General features: G+C 36.3%; 1 protein-coding gene across 2 annotated transcripts in view; it reads right to left on the bottom strand.

Annotated features, from left to right (window-relative positions):
• LOC128743998 (fatty acid synthase) overlaps positions 1-15,884 on the bottom strand; it is a 28,251-nt gene extending 12,367 nt beyond the window's left edge. Inside the window, exons 1-3 of one of the 2 annotated variants that reach the window (XM_053840730.1) lie at positions 15,706-15,884; positions 13,516-13,939; positions 13,187-13,446 (exon numbers count right to left, since the gene is read on the bottom strand). The gene's annotated coding sequence lies outside the window, so the exon portion shown is untranslated. Of the gene's footprint in view, positions 1-13,186; positions 13,940-15,705 lie in introns of both variants that reach the window. The other variant, XM_053840729.1, reaches the window with a different exon arrangement.
• Positions 15,885-21,438: the final 5,554 nt, after the last annotated feature.

Below are 21,438 nucleotides of genomic sequence, written 5' to 3'. Positions count from 1 at the left end.
AGATACTAGGTATCGAATTCCGTCCGGAGGTATCAGAGCACGGTACAGCACAACTTCAGCTCTTGCTAATTGGGAAAAAAATGATCAGTCAGGTGCTGGTTTACAAATATTTTGGTATCTGGTTCAATTCTAAATGCACTTGAGACATGTCACTTTAAGTATAGCATTCAGAAATGCTAACAGAGGATATACCTTTTTCGAACAATTACCAGAGTTTGGTGGATACAACGATATTGTCTGTTCTCTTATATGGGTGTTTTTGGAAATGGAATGGAAATGGATGGAAATGAAAGAGCTGATGCGCTTGCAAGACTCGGGTCATCTCACCAATTCGTAAGACATGAGCCCTTCTGTGGCTTATCTGCTTCTGCTTTAAAAATGGAGCTAAAACATGGGTATGTACGAAAGTGGAATCAAATTGGAATAACATTTTCAATGCTAGCCAGTCTAAACAGTTTGTCTCTCCAAACATTTTAATGACTCGAGAAATCCTGCAATTTTCGAAGAAAGATCTAAGCATATATACAGGTTTTATAACAGGATATTGTCCAAGCCGCTATCATCTGAAGCTTATGGGAAAACTTCAAGATGATATATGTTGCTTCTGCAGCATAGAAAAAGAAAACTCGGAACACCTGTTATGCAGATGACCGAGCTGAACAAATGCTATTATTCAAACAATGACGATCGCTTCTGATAAAGGTGCACCATCTTGACAATACAGCTATAATAAAACGGGGGATATATCACAATACAACAAACAAATGGTCGCAGTGGTCAAAATACTTAAAATGAATAAAAGGGTGTTTTTCCGGCTCGCTGCTAACACGGATATTATCAAGCAATATCGTTGTCTGTGTATTGGCTTGAGTTGCATGCAATCGACCCATACGATGAGTCTGGAAGTGTTTGTGAAGGAAGGATCGCTTTTGGAAATTGTCGTACCGGTTATCATTCGATGTGAGATCACGAACTCACTTCAGGCTAGATTTATATTATATTTTGACGACATGGCTCAAGATATCAAACCCTTCTCAAAATGCTCCCTTAAGTGCTTGCTCACTAGATACTTCTAAGTCTGCTATACTCTTCGACACCACCATGAAAGAAAAACATTTGGTATCGGATCAATTGCGATCGCAGGAGATCCCCAAAAAAATTTTCAATAAATTAAATATAAACTACAAACTAATGACGGCGTTTTGTTCTATAAGGACTGTTTACCTAATGAAAAATTTCATCGGCGGCTCATGTACAACAGAACAGAATTGTGACAGACATAGTTCTGCTAGTGGAGCGAAGCCAAGACAGTAGATTGTCATGAATGCCCTATTTGTGGTATGCAGATATGGCAGTCTCGTGGCTTATACGGTCAAAAGCTGTACAAAGGTTGGTACATAAGTTGTCAACTTGCACGGATGATGAACGATGTAAAGGCGCAAAAACAGGTTGTCGACTTCTCGTGGAGCGCTTTGGCATAAGTCCGTGCCGGTCAGAAGAGAAATAGTGTGAGCAATCTTGGATAACCTCTTCCAGAGCGATTAGTTCCAAGAGTTTAGAGCACTTAAGGCAGCAATATCACGGTAATTAACAAAAGTTTGTTTGACTGATATTCCTTTTTGTGCACTGGGAAAACAAAATAATCCTGCAAGCACTCGAGAAAAACTCTCATCGTCAAAGATATGTTGAAAACCTTGGCTAAGTGTAACACAACAGTATTTTGACAACGTTTCAGGACTATGCCACGAATGCCATCCTGCAGATCATCCAGGCTGCATCCAGTTAAGGATTCAAAATGTTTAAGCAAAATCACCACATCGCTAGTGACGTTGAACGTTGAAAACTCGAAACAGCTATGCGTGGAACTTGTGGTGACTGCAAAGTCTTTAGCATTGGAGATTTCATCGAAGAAAAAGCTACTGAATTGCATGCGAGACGAGTCGGCAATATCTGCGTCAGAGTCTACTACTGTAACGCCGTCAGTCCAGAATCTTTTCGTTGTTCGTTTACAAAGCGCCAAAACTCCTTAGAATTCGCTCTGCAGGTGGGAATTACAGGCAATGAACAAACTGTTATTGAGGTGCTTTCAGTTGGCGTTGGCGTGTGCGTAGTCATCTTTTGCACGGTCCAGGCGCAGTATTTTCTGGGAGCAGCCAACGACTAAATCGTTTCAGGTGTTTAAGCTCCGAGTTAAGTTCTACGGGCTTATCAGTGTTGCGATTGCATTTTAATATAGCTGTGCAAAGAAAACAAATGTTTTCATCACAATGGACAACTTTACACGGAGAACTGAAGATAGTTTTGCCGTTCATCCGATCACACGAGTCTTTTTAAATCCTTGCCCGATTTGACCGGCTGTCGTTACAGCCGATGAATGATACAAGCAGAATAATTTAAATTTTATTGAAAAAAGTTTAAGTCCACCAAAGTGTTCAGATTTTCGTCCCATCGACAAAATATTGTGTAATTGAGCAAGCGTAAATTGATGAAGTGTGGCAAAACACTTCATCTAATATGGAAAAGTGGTGGAAAATGATGGCAGATACGGTTGTACAAAAAATGATGGCAGATATACACCGTTTAGTTCGAAAGTTTATCAGAAATGACAAAGAATAATATTTCTTGTATTTTTTCGTTATAGTCTAATAAAACAAAAATCTACAAAAATATATTTTTACAAATTTTGTACTTTATTTTCTCATGGAGAAATTAGAAATTTTGGCCTGCCAAATTCTAAATGGAATAGACTTTATCATGATGATTAAGGTCGAATACTCAATTCATAAAACAAATCTACTGGTTGATTCGATTGTACGAAACGTTTTAATAGAACAAATTTTCAACATTTTCTGCAGGACGAAAAGAGATTTTTTACCATTTCTTCGCCAATATTTACATATTTTTAATGAAAATAGTATAAAAAGACGTGGTAGGCAGTTAGAAGTATGCCTATTTCCAGGATGCTGACTGTGTGCAACATGTCAAGCGTCACAGACCAAATTTAGAAAATCGACGCCTGTCTATACACTCTATCTGCGAAGTGTTGTTGTTGTTGTTGATTCGCACGAACCGTCAGCGAAAAGAAACCAAATAATTACATCAGCATAGGTGAGATTAAGTAATGCATTTTTGTTTTGGTATTCGCAACTTACAGCTCGCTCTAGCACCGCAACCACGGGTCATTATGCTGGAATCGAGGGCATTTTATTTTCATTTGACCTTACGTATATCAAGAGTTTATCGAACCAACACGACGCGTCGGTATCAGATTTTTAGGTCATAACTGTGACTCCAAGCCCACGAAGAGCATTCTACACAACAACTTATGTTTATTTTCATGCAATTGTAATTTCGCTATGCAAATTTCTTTCATCAATTGAAAACAAAATTTTTTGGTGGTCTGGTAACCAACATGAAGTATAAATTGCATGCTTTGAGATTTGGCACACTCTCCGCTGAAAGTTAAAAGCATTATACACGGTACACGAAAAGCCTTTCAACCATTCTGTGTGAAAGCTGATGCATGCGAATGCGATATTCACATCTATGAACTTCAAAAGAAAGACGATGACGTTAGCATAAATAGCAAAAAAAAACAAAGATAACTATATTATGTAGATACATACATATAACAAAAAATAGCTTTGTGAGGTCGCTGAACTCAGCGAATTGTCCATCTACATAATTATTATATTGTGAAGGTCGAACACGCAATACCTATCAGTTACGGAGGCAAAGCCGATTGTGATTGATATTAGCATAAATTTGTAATCGTGAAAGCTTCTATTGAGGACGTAGTAGACCAAACCTTGTCAAGAGGTTCAGGACCATTGTGGTTCAGTTTTCGTTTTTATTTTTATTACTGTTTCCATGCTTTTTTGCTGATACATTTTTGCAGTAAATAACGGGCAAGAATGTTGCTAAGAATAATTTTGCGTTTTGCAGAGTTAAATTCCAAGTTTTTTTATTCCTTTAGATGTTATTTGATTTTGAGTGAAATTTTATAAATCGGAATTTTGCGATATCTGTGTGGTTTTCCATTAGGTGGATTGATTTTCTCTAAAAAGCTATAATTACTGCAGATTGAATGCAATGTAACATTTGCTAAATTAAAAACCATTACGCATTACGTACGGGATTCACGAAAAGTGTCAACTCATGATTCCTCGATCTTTAACAAGTAAACAAAAACTGAAAGTATCAAATGCTTACGTATATTTACGTCATTTTGGTAGAGAAATCCGCGTACTTTTGGACCGGTATGTATCTCTTTGAACTTGCTCATCCGAACGGGTGAACTTGTTGTTAGCCAAATATTTAACAAAAACAGCGAACATCCCATCCACACAAGTAATAAATATGTGCGATAATCTAGCGCACCGCTGGCTGATCACGGCCGAGGCAAAAACTAATACCATAGAGCCAAAAAATCAGGTGATGTCTTTCGAGTACACTACTACCTTCAAAACTCCGGCTTCCAGCCAGACAGCCGTTGTTCCTGTCCAGCTGCCCTCGTTCGGTGGCTGGCTGGGCAAACGAAAACAGAAGAAATGGATGGAGCACATTCGCAAGCAAGACGGTCTGTGCAAAATAAAACTACAGACTTCCAAACGGGTAACCCTTCAACGGTGACGCGGTAGAGTACGATGGTTCACTGTACCCCCCGTTATTATATTGCAATGTTTCACTGAATCATCCTGAGCCTGCGAAGGATGGTACGTGAACTTATTGTGGGTCCTAATCTTTCTCAATTTATTCGCACAAAAACCTAGCCATGAATGGATTATTTTATAAATCTGCCAGAGTGTCATACTATATGTTAAACTTTAGGAAATTAAATTAATTATCAAATTGTGCTACGAATTGATAAACCAGTAAGTTATTCTTCGCATTTTCAAAACAAACTGAAAAAATAAGTCATTAGTTGATGTCTTGCACATCTACTATAATTGCGAGCTCTCGTTTTTTATGCATGAGTCAATTTGTGAGATTCGTTGAAACATGAACGATTTATTGCTGGATGGATTGGAAGTCTCTTGTAAGTGTATGTTTCAACCATCAGGAACCTGTGTTAAAATGCAAGGAAAACCAAGTGCTAATAGTTCTGGAATCGTTTCAAGAAACATGAATACAACACGTGTTTTGCCCCGTACAGTAATGTGCTGTATTTTCATTCCCATCACAGCGCACGCCTTTCACCAACACCATATAGGTTGTAAGGTATAAGTTCGACTTGAATTTGCAACGTTGCGTGACAAATTATCCTCAAAGATGTACTCTAACAGGGCTTTCAAGCAGAAACTTGCCAACTGCAGCGCAGTTACAGTCCCTATTAACTTCTGTAAAACAGTCTCAAGCTGCTGCAATTTTCCCAACATCGTTTCAGAGGTCGTAAATAACAACACGAAAGAAATAACTGATATCATGAAGCAAAACCTGTTCTCTCTGTGATAGTACGGAAATAAATCAGAGCATAGTTAGTAACATCACAATCGTCGAAAGCAGCAAGTTGATAAAAAAACAAATTACCTCCTCTCACTCATTTTCTATCAACACAAAACACCGATTAGAAAACCGACAGGAAACATCACGCCACCACCAGACTGAAGAGGCAAAGGAATCACTCCTGGCCTGGCATCCAACCACGTTCGATAAGTGTCGTTCAGAGAAGCGCGTGCAAATATCAGCTGATTGCACATGGAAAGCAAATTTGTTAATGATAAAACTCGCACTTTTTATAGATAAGTTTTGCGCCTCGCAGTTTCTCTTTGTCCCATAAGCTAAGCCAGTAAAGCCATAGAGTCTTTTTATTAAAAATAGTATGAATAAACGCCGGTACAAGTACACTTTGTACAGACAGTCCCGGTGTAGTGGTTTAGGTTAGGATTCACGCCTCTCACGCCGAGGACCCGGGTTCAAATCCCAACCCCGCAGAAGTCATGAATGACACAATCTGTTAAAGTGACTATATTCTAACAAAAAAATTCACTTTGTACACAATCAGGCTAACGTTATGACGGTTAAGTGGGAAGTTTAAATTGAAGCGCCGAAAGTAAACAATCTATTCTTAGCGACGAATTACTTTCAATAGAAAAACATATGTTTATAAATTCATAAGTGCTACTGATGATTAGGAGCTGTTGACCGATTAGTGTAACATATGTTGCAGCTTATATGAGGTTGAATTCAACAACACTTTCATGAGTAATTCCGTGCTCAGATTTTAATTTTGGGTTTCCTCGGGTTCTGTTACTCGACAACAAGTAAAATTTTAAGGACAAAAGATGCATTACTGGCGTACACCTTACATCACCGCTTTTTATTCTCTAGGTATACAATTGAAGGTGCGACTTTTGCATCAGCACGTTATTGAGTATACCTCAAGTGGCACATTCACAGCAAGCAGGCGCTTCTGGCATCACATCGAGCACAACCAAGCTCTGCCGCGGTACTGTTTCGGAATGGAAGCTGTTTTCCTTTTAATAAATGCAACGAATGCAAACAGTATACCTACTCAGTCAGCGGAATTGTCAAATTCATTGAGCCGAAATAAGATGTGCTATTTCGCTATATGTATTCAGCGCTGCAATCAGTTGGAGGGGCATTTACGAATTCAAGCGGCATTCCGCAGTTGTTGACTAGCCGTGCTAAGCAAGTAGAATATGATTGCCAAATATTCGCATTTGTTAATGTGATTTACTAAATTATGGTGGATTTCATTCACGGACGGCATCAAACTGATACTAATAATCATACCTAAAACGAAATGATCTCCCACTAAATTTAGAAATACGATGCTAATCTACCAAGTCTTTTGTCATATACATACTTCTCCGAATTTGGGTTGGAAGAGATAATTTGGTTTTTAAGGTAACATTTCTAAAGTACCAAATTAACTAGATTAACTTGATGAAAGAGTCCTACAAAATATTTTTTATTTCCCTGCTACCAAAGCCTTATCACCAGAAGTAAATTTCGATACAGTGTAAGATTGTAAGATTCAAAGAATATGCGCATAATGACAACTCGGTAGAATAAAATGTACTTTTACTTCAACTCACGTTGTTTCAAGAGAAAAGCAAAGTTCTGGCACTACATTTCAATACAACATTGGACCTTCTTATTATTTGTCTGACAGACTTCGTTGTCAACTGTTATTGTATAGGACAATTTCGGGCTGTTGCTAAAGTATGCATTAAAAATGGACTAATTTTAGATGACGATGAAAAATCTACAAAAGATAGTTTAATGGAACAAGTTTTCCTTGAATGCTACGTTTCTGGATTAGGTATTTTACGTCAAACAAGCTCCGGCGTGAAGCCAGCAGTACGAACAAAGCATCGAGCGTAGTTGCTTAACTATTTTTGCCGTGGCTGCTGCAAATTAAGTAATGACACTTAATTTTTTCTGTACCGGCTTAATGAACGTAAAATTTCAGTAAATTTTTTCCATAGAAAGTGCGTTTTTATTTTTTCATTGCTATCAGAATGTAGTCCATTTTTTTAAGGCATAGGTTACGATTCTACTGACTCACACAATCTCTCGCAGACTAGAGGCGAACGTACGACGAACGTAGCCTTGTGTGAATACGTACACAGATTCAGCGATGATTTAAAAAGTAAGTTTTGAAGGCATGGCCAATGATATGCACAAAAATATACCAAAAAAATCTGAACTTTCGAGTGCACAATATTTCAAGTTTGTGGAAGCTTCAACAGAAAAAAGTCCGTGGTGATACTTGGTCATGAAAGTTCAGATTCAGAAAACTTATAATTTATGTGATTTGGAAAAAAAACCTAATTTACAAAGACAACCTTTAAAGCACAGGTAAACCCACCTGTTCTGTTTAAGTAAACCCACTTTTTCAGAACACTCATGACGCTTGGTGCTCATGATGGCCACGGGATATTTTGGAGTTAGTATAATGAATAATGATATAAGTATAATGAAGTTTACAATGTAAAGATTGTACTGTGACGAAAGAAGAATATTCTGTCTCGAATTTTCAAGACATTTCAACAGTCTCGTCAGATACTATCACGACCAACTCAGAAGCTTGGAAACATTTATCTTACGGATAAAACAATAAGCCATTATCTGTGATGTTTGTGACCAGACGGAAAACCCGGTTCCTAATTCTGCGCACTCCACATTTCACTTCACGCTCCACTTCCAAACTCTTAACGCATCTAGCCCAATTATGTGTATCGCGCCAGCGCGATATTCAAGCCAGCTCCTAATTCTAGACAACTGAAAATTTTTCTTAAATATTGACAAAATTCTTTAACCCGTTTAACCCATTTTAATAATATGAAATCATCAAATGTAGTGATTAAATTGTTTAAATAGCTGCAATTTGGCCAATGTTTAAGAAAAATCTGCAGCAGTCCAGAATTAGGCACTGCCTTGAATATGGTACTAGCACGATACATATAGTTCTTAATTTGAGAATGTTTTAATTTGTAATTAAAATATGTAATGCGAAGAATTAGGCGCGCTTACCGTACTGGTTCTAACGCTATTGATTCAAAATCGCCAAAATCAATCTAATGTACAACATTTTCAATTGTAAAAAGTGACAATTGATCTTTGATATCTTCAGGCTTGGTTGAAAATTGTCGGTGAATTAATGAAACTGATTATTCTATGGCATAACGTTTCAGCCTACTACTCTTCAGCTATCGTCTGACGCATTCTTATACAATTTACGCCACATTCACATAATATTTTAGCCTTTACCAGTTGGTCAATTTTCGTTCCACCCAACTGGCTTGTTGTAACTACTTGATCTTTGATATGACAATAATATGGAAGATAGCACGTATAAGTACTATTAAAAAAGTGCACGACAGAGTTTGCGTGGAGTCCCATTTCCACTGAAAGAACTAGCTATAGAAAAACTCAAAACAGTTGAATGTCGAGATTATTGAAAAAAATAGCTTCCGAGTGGGTTTCTTCCATAATATTGGAGTTTTATTCAGTATTTAGTAATCGATAATGTGAGGCTAACTACAATGATAATATAAACGATACCGCAAATTTAAATGAAAATGCTTTAATTAGATGTGAGTTAGAGCTTTGACCCGAATAACATACCAGCAAGAGTAATAAAGGGCAATGCCCAAGCATGTGCGTTCGTTTTTGTCAAATCTTCAATAAAATCTTTGATACTGGTGAATATCCTAACTGTTTAAAAACTGCTAGAATACCACCAAACTTTAAAACAGGAGACATTTTGGATGCTTGTTGTTACCGCCCATTATCTACATTATCGATCTTCAAAAATATCATAGAAAAACTACTCGCAACTCGATCATTAGATTTTTCAAGGCAACCAATGTCTTGCAAAATCCAATACGACTTTTGGTAAATGGAACTGCGACAGTAATAACAGAGCTAAAAGACTACTTAGTCAACAAAATTGAAACAAAGAAACTTGTTGAAGGATTATTCCTTGACCATAGAAAAGCGTTGGACACCTTGAATCCATTATATTCACTTACAGAAACTGGAATTATATGGAATAAGAGTGGTGGTAAACAACGTCATTCGCAGTTACTTAAGGCGGAACCGAAAGTGGCTAACGTTATTGTGTTAGTGCGACAAACACTGTACTGTACATCTCATGTGTTCGTTAAAAACCTAAACGTTTATTTGAATATTGCATTAGTATTGGTAATATATGTCAAATAGCGGAGCTTGCAAACATAAACAGCTGATCCGCAGCCAACCGCACTGACTATAAACATCCCGAAGAAGGGTTTGTTTTCTTTATCAAGGCATTCCGATTCAATAAAAATTAACAGCAGCAACTGAATAATGCGTAGGATCACTAGGATGTTTAATTAATCCGCTTGCATCGGATTGCGTTTTTGATTCCTGCGTTTGCGTTTTGTTTGTTTATTTCACTCTAAGCTCATCGATGCGGCGAAAGTTGAAAGCTCTTTAAAAGCTCATTGATGTGACGAAAGTTTGATACTGTGTTGCTGCTTTTTCGGAAATCGCTAGTTCAACGAAATATGTGCGTAACCAAATATCTATTAACTAATTCCAAATTATACATTGGTCGCTTTTATGAACACGTAATGATCGATATGTTCAGTTAAATTTATTTTCCATTAGCAATTATGTTTTGCTGAGCGTTTATTGATACACATCAGATCGATAAATTGAATTACAAGTTTTAGGACATTATAACAGCGCTGGAAGCACTGATTACATGGCGAAAGCGTGCTCTGCCAATACAGATGCATTTTTAAGGCGCAAAACAATACATGCTTCGAATGGTAGCCATTTATCCAGCCATCTTTGAGCCACTTTCGGTTTCCCCTTAACACAAAGTATGCAATTTGCTACTATTGGTGAGGCACGTAGTAGTTCACTTAACAAAACTAATGATGGTATGTCTCAAGGTAGCAATATTGGTCGTGTTGTTTTTATATACAGGAATACCTCGATATAAGACAATTTATAATTTCAAAAAGTTGTCTTATATCGAAGCATGATTTTTTCAAATATATTTGCATAAGCGGTCGCCAATTTTGCTCTGTGTTGAGTGTTTACATTTGTTGAACTATTTATTATTGTTCGAACTTCTAGTTTTTTACAATTTTTAGGGTTATTTTGAAATAATGAATATCTTCATCGCGCCGATTTTGGGATGGAAAATTAGCTCTGGTATCGTTACCAGCTATGTCTATGGGATTTGTTCGATATGAGAAAAAAATTGTCTTATATCGAGGTTGTTTTATAACGAGGTTGTCTTATATCGAGGTATCCCTGTACAAAGAAATAAATTCTACTCTACTCTTCTACTTAGAAATTCTAATTCTACTAAAGGATAAAATTAATAGTAGAATATAATTTTGAAAATAGTTTCGATTTTTCTTTCACTCAACTTTTGTATTCTACTAGGCCGCTCAAAAACAAACTTTAGTCTCCCACACGGAGAATAAAAATGTAGTTTCAACCATATTTATGGTTGTTTTACGCACAAACAAAAATTTCGTTTTGTTTCAAACTGAAATGTATGATTGAAATGAAAATATTTATTGTTACATCAATGTGAACTTCAAATTTTAAAATACTTTACTTTTAATTCAAAACTGTTATTTACTTGATTCAATCAGAATCTCGTTTGGAAACAACAATATTGTCAGGTTGCTATAAAAATATTTTATTGAGGCTTAAAACAACAATAATTTTGTTTGAAACAAACTACCGTGAACGCCCCTAATTCTACGCAGCTCCTAAGTCTGCGCATTTTTCTTTATATAAGAATTTTTTAACATAGTGCATAACTATGATTATTGCGTTATTTTTTATAGATTATGTTCAATATTACGCCATTATTAACAAATGGGCCATAATATTTGAGTGCGAAATAATTTACTGTGAAACTGAAAGTATTTTATACGGCAGAAAACATCGTCGTTAGCACCAACACTAAGATTGTCCTGCTAGAAAATTAACAAATTTATGATCGAAATTCTTAGCAATGATCAAATTACCCAGCATAATTAGAAAGAATAATTAGTTTTAGTCATGTTTTAGACAAAAAGAGTGATTGCATGCATTGCTTTCCTTAGAAAAATGCGATGCAATAATGCGCAGATTTAGGCACAGATTTTTTATTCATGTTCCAAATTCTGCGCAGTAATGTATCCTACGAACAAAGCGCGAAAGAATACGCAACCCAAATGGCTGAGGTATGGAGGCATGAAAATTCAAGTAGAATCTTTAACTTCCATTGATTGGAATCCTGTGCTGTGTCTCGGGGTCCGAACCGACGAGTGCCAATTCATGAAACCATGTCTTCTATTTTTTTAAATGTCCAACCTCATGGGGCTGTCAGAGAGTGGGGCAGTGGTTTCTATATGAAAACACAATTTTTGGTATTAGTCCAAAGTGTAATGTTCAGTATGCAGAAAACCCGAATCAATTCGCCCTTCACGTTTTCGAGAATAAAATATTTAAAATGAAGCAAGCAAAATGATAACAATATTCCTTTGCCACCCGGACAGCACAAGAAGGCCGGATCATGGATTGAATTATGGTAATGGCTAATGTCAGACTTTTTGGTGTGCTTTCAGGGTATAAAGACATAAACAGCATGGCAGGAGTATTTATTTTCACTTTTTGGGTGCGCAGAATTAGGAGCAAACATGCGCAGAATTAGGAACATGGGCATGAAAGTGTGCAGAATTAGGCACCGTGGATAAGTTTACAAAACGAAAAATATACTCAATTGTTGGTCGACTTATAATTCCCATATTTTTTACCAGATATTACAGACCGTAGCACTACACGTTGCTGCTATCCGCGTTGTTAATTTAAATCTAGAATACTTAGAATAGCGGAAGAATCATACAAATGTCTTAACTGCGCAGAATATGGTACGTTCACGGTAGAGCTTTTTCGCTCCGTGCATCAGTAATTTAATCACAGTCATTTATGTTGAATGCAACATTGGTATTTATAAACTGAAGGCAGATTAATAGCAGATTTCCCAACGAAAGAGAATGGCAAAAACTTTTTTGAGGAAAGAAACCAAAATTATGCTCGAAGGGATCCAAATTGGCGCTTCGTAAATTTAAAGCTAATTCAAAAGAACTTTTTCTTCACTAGTCTGTGAACTTTTGTTTTTCTATCACTAACTACAATATTACAATACTAAAAGTTGAAGGTATAGGTATTATATTATGTAACCAGTTATTAAGTATGTTTAGAAGATAAATGAAAGTAAAAATAGGCTTTATTTGCAATAAAAATTTATGAATTATGTGACAAACTGTTTAATTGCGACTCAAAGTAAACGTTGTTTTAGCACGTAGCTGTAGAGAGGACGATGCAGATAGTTTTCAATTTCATTCTCTACGTCTACATATCCATTTCAGTAATCAATTTTGTTTAAAATATGTTTAAACTTGTGTAAAATACTTTTAGTCTAATTTTACATTAAAAAATCATAGAACTGTAAATCTGTATTAAATATGGCTAAACATGAAGAAAACTATAAAGCTATGAAACAACACTACATAAACTAGGCTTGACTTTAGTAAAAGTTTTATGTAACTGCCAGTTTTTCGTCAAATTATAAATAGGTAAATTACAAATTATACCGAACTCTTATCAAAATATTCACATGTTTTTGAATCACATAAAAGTAGAAAAAAAAGTAGCTTACCGTTCAATTAGTACTGAATTGCCCAAGAAACCTTGACTCCTGCTAGGTGGCAGTTGCTAGTTACAGCTCCACAGTTTTTTTCCCGCAAGATCACACTTGAAACACCTTCTCAGGAGCACGTCCAGAAGTGAACTAAGCAGAACAGTCGGCAGCAGCAGGTGGCTCGGTTGAGGTTCACAATTCGATCAAAGGATTTTACTACGAACAAAATCCCGCAATCTTTCACTGCTTGATCACACAAACTTTTTCCAGCGTGCGATCTATGAAAAACGAAATTTGTATTTCCACAACTTTTAACCGCTAATTGCCAGTAGTAATTTTTTAATTACTTCACTTTTTTTCTTATTTTCCCCCCGAATCGTTTGTAGGATAAATTATCGCACACTTCACACTTTGACCAGCTAACGGTAGCTGGATGGCTGGAGAATTATCCTTTTAAGCACAAGACGAAGCACTTACTGCAAAAGAACAACGTTGCAAACACGTTGAAGCTTGGCTTCAAACTAAATCACTGCGAATGAGTTAACTCGTACTTATTTACTTCTGCTCGCGCAATCTCGAGCGTTATTTATTTGCTCTTTTTGATATTCTCTCACACTCACACGAGTTTTCTGTGCTGCTGTGCAAATTCTCTTTATTGCGTGATAGTGGTTGATTATGGTGCACAATTTCCGCGGCTGGGAACAAGATGCATTTCACTTGCCAGTTTACCGGTGTGTGAATTCCTTCTGCTTACCAAAAAATCGAATGTTGCTGGAAATAGAAAAACAAAGTGATTCTGTACATTTCTAAGTTGACCATAGCTTTAATGTGAATAGTATTATTAATTGCACACCTAATTGCATCGAATCAAGTTTGTTCCAAGTTTGTGCTTGGTTGCTGAGATATGAATTTTTAGATAAATGTTTAGGAGAATCAAGTTTTTAGGCCATAGCTCAGAAACAGCAAAATACGCTACCGTGGAACTTTCATCATTAAAAGGTTATATAAACAAACAAGAAAATTTTTCATAATGCAAAACATAAAATTATTTTACGCTTTTATAGAAAACATTATGTTCTGTGATGCTTGGTTCAAGAGTTATGAATTTTTGAAATAATGGATGTGGAGATTAGGAAAATTTCCCTTTGCAAAAATAATACATCTGTTTTTTTAAACATTCTTTTCGTCCATAAGTCGGTCAACTATAAATTTCATAAAATTCTTGGATACAGAAAATATCATAAAATTCTTGGGTACTTCGGCTGATTCGATAAATATGAAAAGTATTCTCATATTGCAAAATAATGTCTGATTGAGTTGTGATCCTACATGGACATTGTTAAATTTTCTTGAAATTAGAGATGTAAAATTTTTACTTTCACTAGTAAATATCAACATCAAGCTTTTGCGTATAATGTCACGCACAAGCTCCCTTGAACTTCATAAATAACAATCCTTCAATATATCGCTTGACTGCGTGCCGCTCGTTCGGTTGGCGTGACCATGTTCGCGGTTGGGAAATTTTCCGGCGTGTACAACACTGGACAGACATTGGTGATGATAACAATACCCAGTAAAGTTTAGAGTGAAAAAGTTGAGAACGATGTGACGAGTTCGTGCTCTCGGTTTTTACTCACTGGTCCATTCTGATGTTCTCGCTATTATTTGATTGGCGATGTTTCACAGGAACATATACCTAACAGGAACGGAACACGCAGGCAAGTAGTGACAGCAAAATATTCCTACACGGTTCGGTAAAGTGCTAGATTTGTTTCATTTCACACCTCTATGAAAAATATTAGCTTTTTATTTTTAATTACCAGGTATTGCAATATGCTATGCTATTTCAATATTTTAATAAAATAAAAGCGTATTTCTAAAAGTAGCTGCATGACTATTTCTAAAAGTAGCACAGCTTATATATAAAATAGATTTAAGATTTTGTTCAACCAGCCTAAAATAAAATAAAATTACTGCACAGCACATAAGATGAAATTCAGTCGACTTTCTCTTAATCGACTTTTATTGTTCAGAACAATATTGTATGTAAATACGTTTTAGCACCAAGTATAACATCGATTTTATAAGATAGTCCTTTCTAGTGAACAGCTTAGTATGCAAAACGAGCCGCTTGTGCGACCAGAATGTTACTCTGAAACCGGGATGACGTATGACGCCCTGACCTTGAGAAATAATACGGGAATAAACGTAGATACACGAAATATTAAATTTCATTGAACTAGTAGCGCTACCACATTATTCCTCCCTAAGGTATCGAACACACACACCAATGCAAGCACGCTTGCCTAAGACGGTAGAGGGCAAGAGCCTCCCATAGTGGGTGGTTTGGTTGACTGAAGTATACAATACCCCGCAAACGTCTGTGTACTACCCGGTTTTTTTGATGCCGTACACCAAGTATCTACTAATAGGAAAAAAGCATTTCCCTCAACGATATCGATTTATTCAAGTATTACATGCCTGACATTCATTGAAAATAGGAAAACTGAAAATCCTGATTAAAAGAACATACGTACGGGTTGGGCACTTATTCCAGCCAGTTCCTTAACTGCTCTTTAGTAAGTTTCTTTCACTAAAGTACGAAAATTATTCATTTAAACCACTGAAAAGCCACGCACCAAATACACCGCGAACCGAACTATAATGCCAGTTGGGGTTGGCCAATACGGATTTTTTAAACGGTCTGGAAATATTGAAAAAACACGTCTTCACTAGTGGAGTATGCGGTCAAATGAGCAATGGATGGATGGATACCAAATGCATACCGTTCCGAGATCTGTCTGAGCCCCCATCCAGAGAGTAGGATATCGTACGATATACGGTTTGAGAGCGCGAGTAAGTTGAATCATTCAAAGGCAGTTGAGTGATCCACCGTGAAGTGCTTCACGTACGAATTGGGCAGTCGATATTGAACAGGTTTGATGATAACCGGTATTGGTGCAGAAAATGCCGGTAAACTATAACATTATTTTCAAATATATTCTAACAGCATATTTCTACAATAGTGGGGTGACGACATACAAACGCTAGTCAACCAAAAAAATCTCTTAAATCTAGAATAATATACGGTTCTTGAGTAATTTTTGGTTGCTGAGCCTGAGTTTCAGGTTATTTTTGCGTTTGATCTAATTTTTTTTTTGCCTCTAACAATTTTTCATTATTTTTTAAAGTACTTTTTCCAGTAGAATTTTGTTGTTTACATAAATGAAGCGGCAAACTATTTAAGATAATTTTATTCTCGGTTTTAATAGGATAAAACATTTTATAAAACAATACAAAACAGATAACAGGTATGGGTTTCAATATACAACACAAAATCACCTTTTTTATTAGTTTTCTTCATTTTCTTCATCATCGGCATCTATTTTTCCTTTTTCTTTTTCGTCTTCTTTATTTTCTGCAGAATAACTCGTTGCACGTTTTGTTTCAGTAGCAATATAACGCATTCAAGACGATTTTATGAGTATAATATTTAGGCCGTTACAAATATTTTATAAAGTTTTTGTCCTTCCGTTGTTGGGCCCAGGTAACCAATAATCATCGCCAATGCTATTCAAATGCAAGCCAATAAGCATTTAAATCACGTTAAATGCTATTTTGGTAAAACATACTGCTACTTTACTGCAAACCTTCTAATAGTGCTGACAACGCTTATTTACAGCTGATTACTGACACGAAGAATTCGAATAGAATGTTGGTCACCGCCGACAATAATATTCCCTTCGCAAGACGCTTCGATCAAGATCAAGAAGCATACGTCGCCGGACAAAGCTGACGACGTGCAAAACGCTAATCAGACCGGTAGTCATCTACGGACTTGAGACAGTAACTTTGCTTACGGAAGACATTTGTGCACTTGCCGTATTCGAACAAAAGGTGTTGCGGACTATTTTTGGCGGAGTACAAACGGATAGCGGAAATTGGCGTTAGTGTATAAACCAAGAGTTACAGACACTACTTGGATCGATTCCCATCGTACATCTGGTGAAGGTTGGGAGACTACGGTGGACCGGCCACGTCGCAAGGATGCGGACGACTGTGTAGTGAAATCCGTTCTCTTTATAAACTCTACCGGCACCGGAAACAGAGGCTGCTGATTGCTAATTGCAACATCTTTGATGGATCGATCAGGTTGAAGCCGACTTGCGTGTGTTGAAGACGCTCAACGAGTTGGCAATGAATAGCCCAGGACCAAGTGTGGAGAGGCATTCTTGATACGGCAAGAGCCACCTCTCTGTATGCTAGAAAAAGTAAGCATTGAAATAGCATGCATTACAATCAATATGTGGTATTTATTCAGCACTATCTTTCCAACGCTAAACAACGCTAAAACATACTGAGGTAGCATACTTTCAAAATTCATAGAAAAACATTTGAATTTTATCGTATTGATCCGAAATTTTGGATTTAAATACTTCAATAGTACAAAATTACAGGAAAAATATACAGGACAGTCACAATTACCTTTAATTTTTTCGGCTGATAGCTATCGATTGCCTACTGTGCAGCCGTCTAAGAATCTTTGTGCACTTTTCTAGTACGGTTTACTTTTAGGAAATTATTTTGATCTAGGTTCAAGCAAAACAAATGTTCTAAGACGTATTTCGGCGGGGTAGCTCAATCATTTTTTCCTAATTGAAAATAATCAAAATGACAATGAACAGGAGGTTTTCTGATAGATGCGCTATGCAGCGCACCACGTGCGACATAGTTGTGACACACAGAACAAGAAATAAACCGAATGTCGCACGTCGATTATTACGGTTTCCAACTGCAACAGCAATATCTATACCCGATACGGAGCCCAATTTTTTTTTGTCAAAGACTGATCGGACGTTTTGTTCGAAAGGGGCCATCCATATACCACGTGGACAACTTAGAGGGGGGTGGGGGGTATGAAAATGCCCACGCTTGTCCACGGAAGGGGGGGAGGGGGTTTGGAAAATGTCCACGTGGACAAGTTTTTTTTCCTAAAAAAAATAGAAATTAGAAACAGCAATGTTGAATTAATTCTACATATGTATTAGCATTAACCATTGATCAGTGATTGTTTTTGAGCTCAAATAAAGTTTTATCTTCTGTGTCATATGTTGACCTAAACACATGAACCGAGCATTACGAGGGCACATGTCTGGCATAAATCTTATCGAAAATATTAAGCCAGCGTTAGTACACATGTTGATTGCCGAGCCTAACATTTGATGTAATGACACATTCCAAGCGCATCTATCCCATGAGAGCAAATTTTGAAAGTAGTAATATTAAAAATATTTGTATGTAGTATGTTCAAACATACTATAAAGCTTACAAAAATCCTGAATTGTCATATTGTTTATTGACAATCCATGCTAAAATGCACCTTGCAAGTGGGAGGTTAACAATATAGATTTTTTCATCATTTAGGCAAGGCTGCAATTAATTCTCTGTCAATAGTTTTAAGCCAAAATAATTTAAAACTGTATATCGTCAAAACATGTTTAATTACTAGGGTAACATTTTGTTCATACAGAGTTTTTTGAAAAATGAAAGCATTTTCCAGATAAGCGGCCTTTAAAAACAGGTACTTTTATAATGGTGTCCCGTAACGAAAATTTTGCATTTATTTCCATATACCAGAGAATTTAAATCCGAATTTTTTGAAACTATGGATTTTCTTTAATCATATATGTACAATCAAAATCGCGCCGTGCTTGACTTTTGATAAGCATTTCTATGTAAAATAAAATAGGTGCTTCAAAATGGTGTCCCGTAACGTTTTGTTTAACGCAAAAAACGCAAAACGCAAAAGTAATTGAATGAAAAAGCACTTATCACATCATGTTTCAACTAATCTTTATCGACGATAACAAATCTATTATTTTGATGACCGAATGCAAGTAAATATGTATTTACTATAAGTATGTATAAATATGATTACAATTTAATAATATATTGTAATATTAGGAAATGTGCGGTAAAGACGGGCACCTCAAGTTTAAAATTCAATATCTACACAAGTATCTCTGTTTGATACAGCCATACTACTACTAAATTTTGTTCAAAACTTATACTTTAACATCAAAAACATTACCTAGTAATCATATTTTTTAGACATTGTACAGAAAAACGGACACATTATATGAAAGGTGGACACCGCAAAAAAGGTGTGATGCCTGATGAGTAATACCTAACGAGGTATGATACAAGTCGTCGTATGTTCGAATCTCGACTGGATGGTGCTGCCAAAGTCAGTAGGATCGTTGTACAAGCCCCGTAGAGTGATTTATCTATTTTGGGCAGACGTTGCGCGTACGTTATTTTGGGCATTTACGGCAAAATCAAATAGTAGTAACCAGAATAAAGTACGCGTAAAGCCTATCCAAAATTGACAAATCAACCTAATTGTTTTGTACTCTAATAACTAGCTGCAGAGTCTCTCGACAAAGGGTGGCTCCAGGCAAAGGGTGAACATGTGCATTCCACAACCTCTGTTTACTAACTTCTACCCCTACATCCACGTGTTGCCGGCTGAGGTACGCAATCTCGGTTACTGTAGGCTAACAGTGAAGGGGATAGAGTGGCTTCTTCCCACCTTAAGGTGGCAGTCACGTCAGTGAGATAGGGACCTGAGGCTAACAACCCACTGTACCCGAAAACAAAAAAAAGTTAATGAAAAAGAAAGAAAGTCTCTCGATAAAGCAGAAGGGTTAAGTCTTAAAGACATTTATACCTAACGCCGTTTTCGACTTACTTCAATACTTTATCATTAAAATACTTGAATAGACTAAAAATTTGGAATTCCGTTTCTGAAAGTTGTTTAGTCAGCTTTTCTAGCACACTAGCAAGACAGCCTAGCCCAGAGAACATTTTTTAGCTTGCAAGATGCATAGTAAGTGTCGTACTTCGAACGGCATCATTTTCAGCTACTTTTTTAGCGTTTCTTTTTTGAAAGTTTTCATGACCCTTTTCAACTGTTTTATTTTTTTATATTTTATATAACTGTTTTATGACTGTAGAATAATTTGCAAGTTCAACAAAGTTATTTTAAAAAATAGGCAAAATTAGTCTTTTATAGCAACTTATGTTATAGTTATAGTTCGCAACATGAGTTGTTAATGTTGCATGAAATAGTAGAGTTGCTTAAAAACTTTTAAATTTATGCGTTATGATACGTTAACTGATACGTCTGAAGTAAAACAAAATACCTAATTTTCGAATATTTGCTATTTAATACCATTTTGGCGTGTAGCGCAAATAAAGCATACCTTTCGCATCAAGACGAGCCTTATTTGCCGTTTTAAATTTTTTCAAATAAAATTTTTGAATTTTGTTATTTTGGCCAAAATCATGCAAAATCTTGCATAGGGGGAGGGAGCGATTAGTCAACAATGGGGAAAACTCGTTACATAATTAATGCACAGCCCCTACATTTTAATTACTAATGTGTCCAAACCCTAAGATTAGGCAAGCATTTCATTATAATACTTCAGTATAGTTCTCACATGGGTATTTCTCTTTACCTGGAAGTAAACTTTACCTTACATGTACTTCGTTACGTATGTCTTATTACCAGACTATAACACACCAAATCAGTACACTATTGTTACAAAATATAGTGAATATAGACCAGATATAAAAAATATGACGGCCTGAACAGAAATCTAGAGAAAATAAACCATATAATGCAGTTTACTTTTTTCGTTACGGGACACCATTTGCAGAATACCGTTTGCCCAACAGCGCATGGTGTCCCGTAACGAAATGATTTTTATTATATCTTAAAAACTAAACCAAAAACCTGAATATACTTTTACATTTTGAGTTTCAGGCTGCCTTCAGCTAAAAATTTTCGGAACATGTCGACTTTGAAAAACTTGAAAGAGAGCAGAGTTTTGCAAATGTTTGAATCATGTTCAGAATACGCATTTTCTGCGATGGTGTCCCGTAACGAAAAGTATTCCGCCACTATTCAATGATGCTTATTATAATAAATATTTCGCCCTCGTATTGAGAAAGTACTACTAAATAGCATCTCAAAACACCTATTTTGAAAGATATTCGTTAGACTGTTGGTAAAATATGAACAAATTTGCTTCGAAAAAACGGTTGCTCATGGTGTCTCGTAACGCTGGAATGTGTCTAATGCAGTAATAAAGATATTATTGTTTTACAATCCTTGCATCCTTATGAACATGATAAAGGTAACGGAAGAATCCAGGAATATTGACCAGTCACGTGACTCATTTATCATTTGAATCGCGCTTGTACCA

The sequence above is a fragment of the Sabethes cyaneus genome, chromosome 3 (genome assembly GCF_943734655.1).
Source record: "Sabethes cyaneus chromosome 3, idSabCyanKW18_F2, whole genome shotgun sequence".
In the NCBI taxonomy this organism is placed as follows: Eukaryota; Metazoa; Arthropoda; class Insecta; order Diptera; family Culicidae; genus Sabethes; species Sabethes cyaneus.
This window is presented reverse-complemented; position numbering and strand designations above follow the sequence as displayed.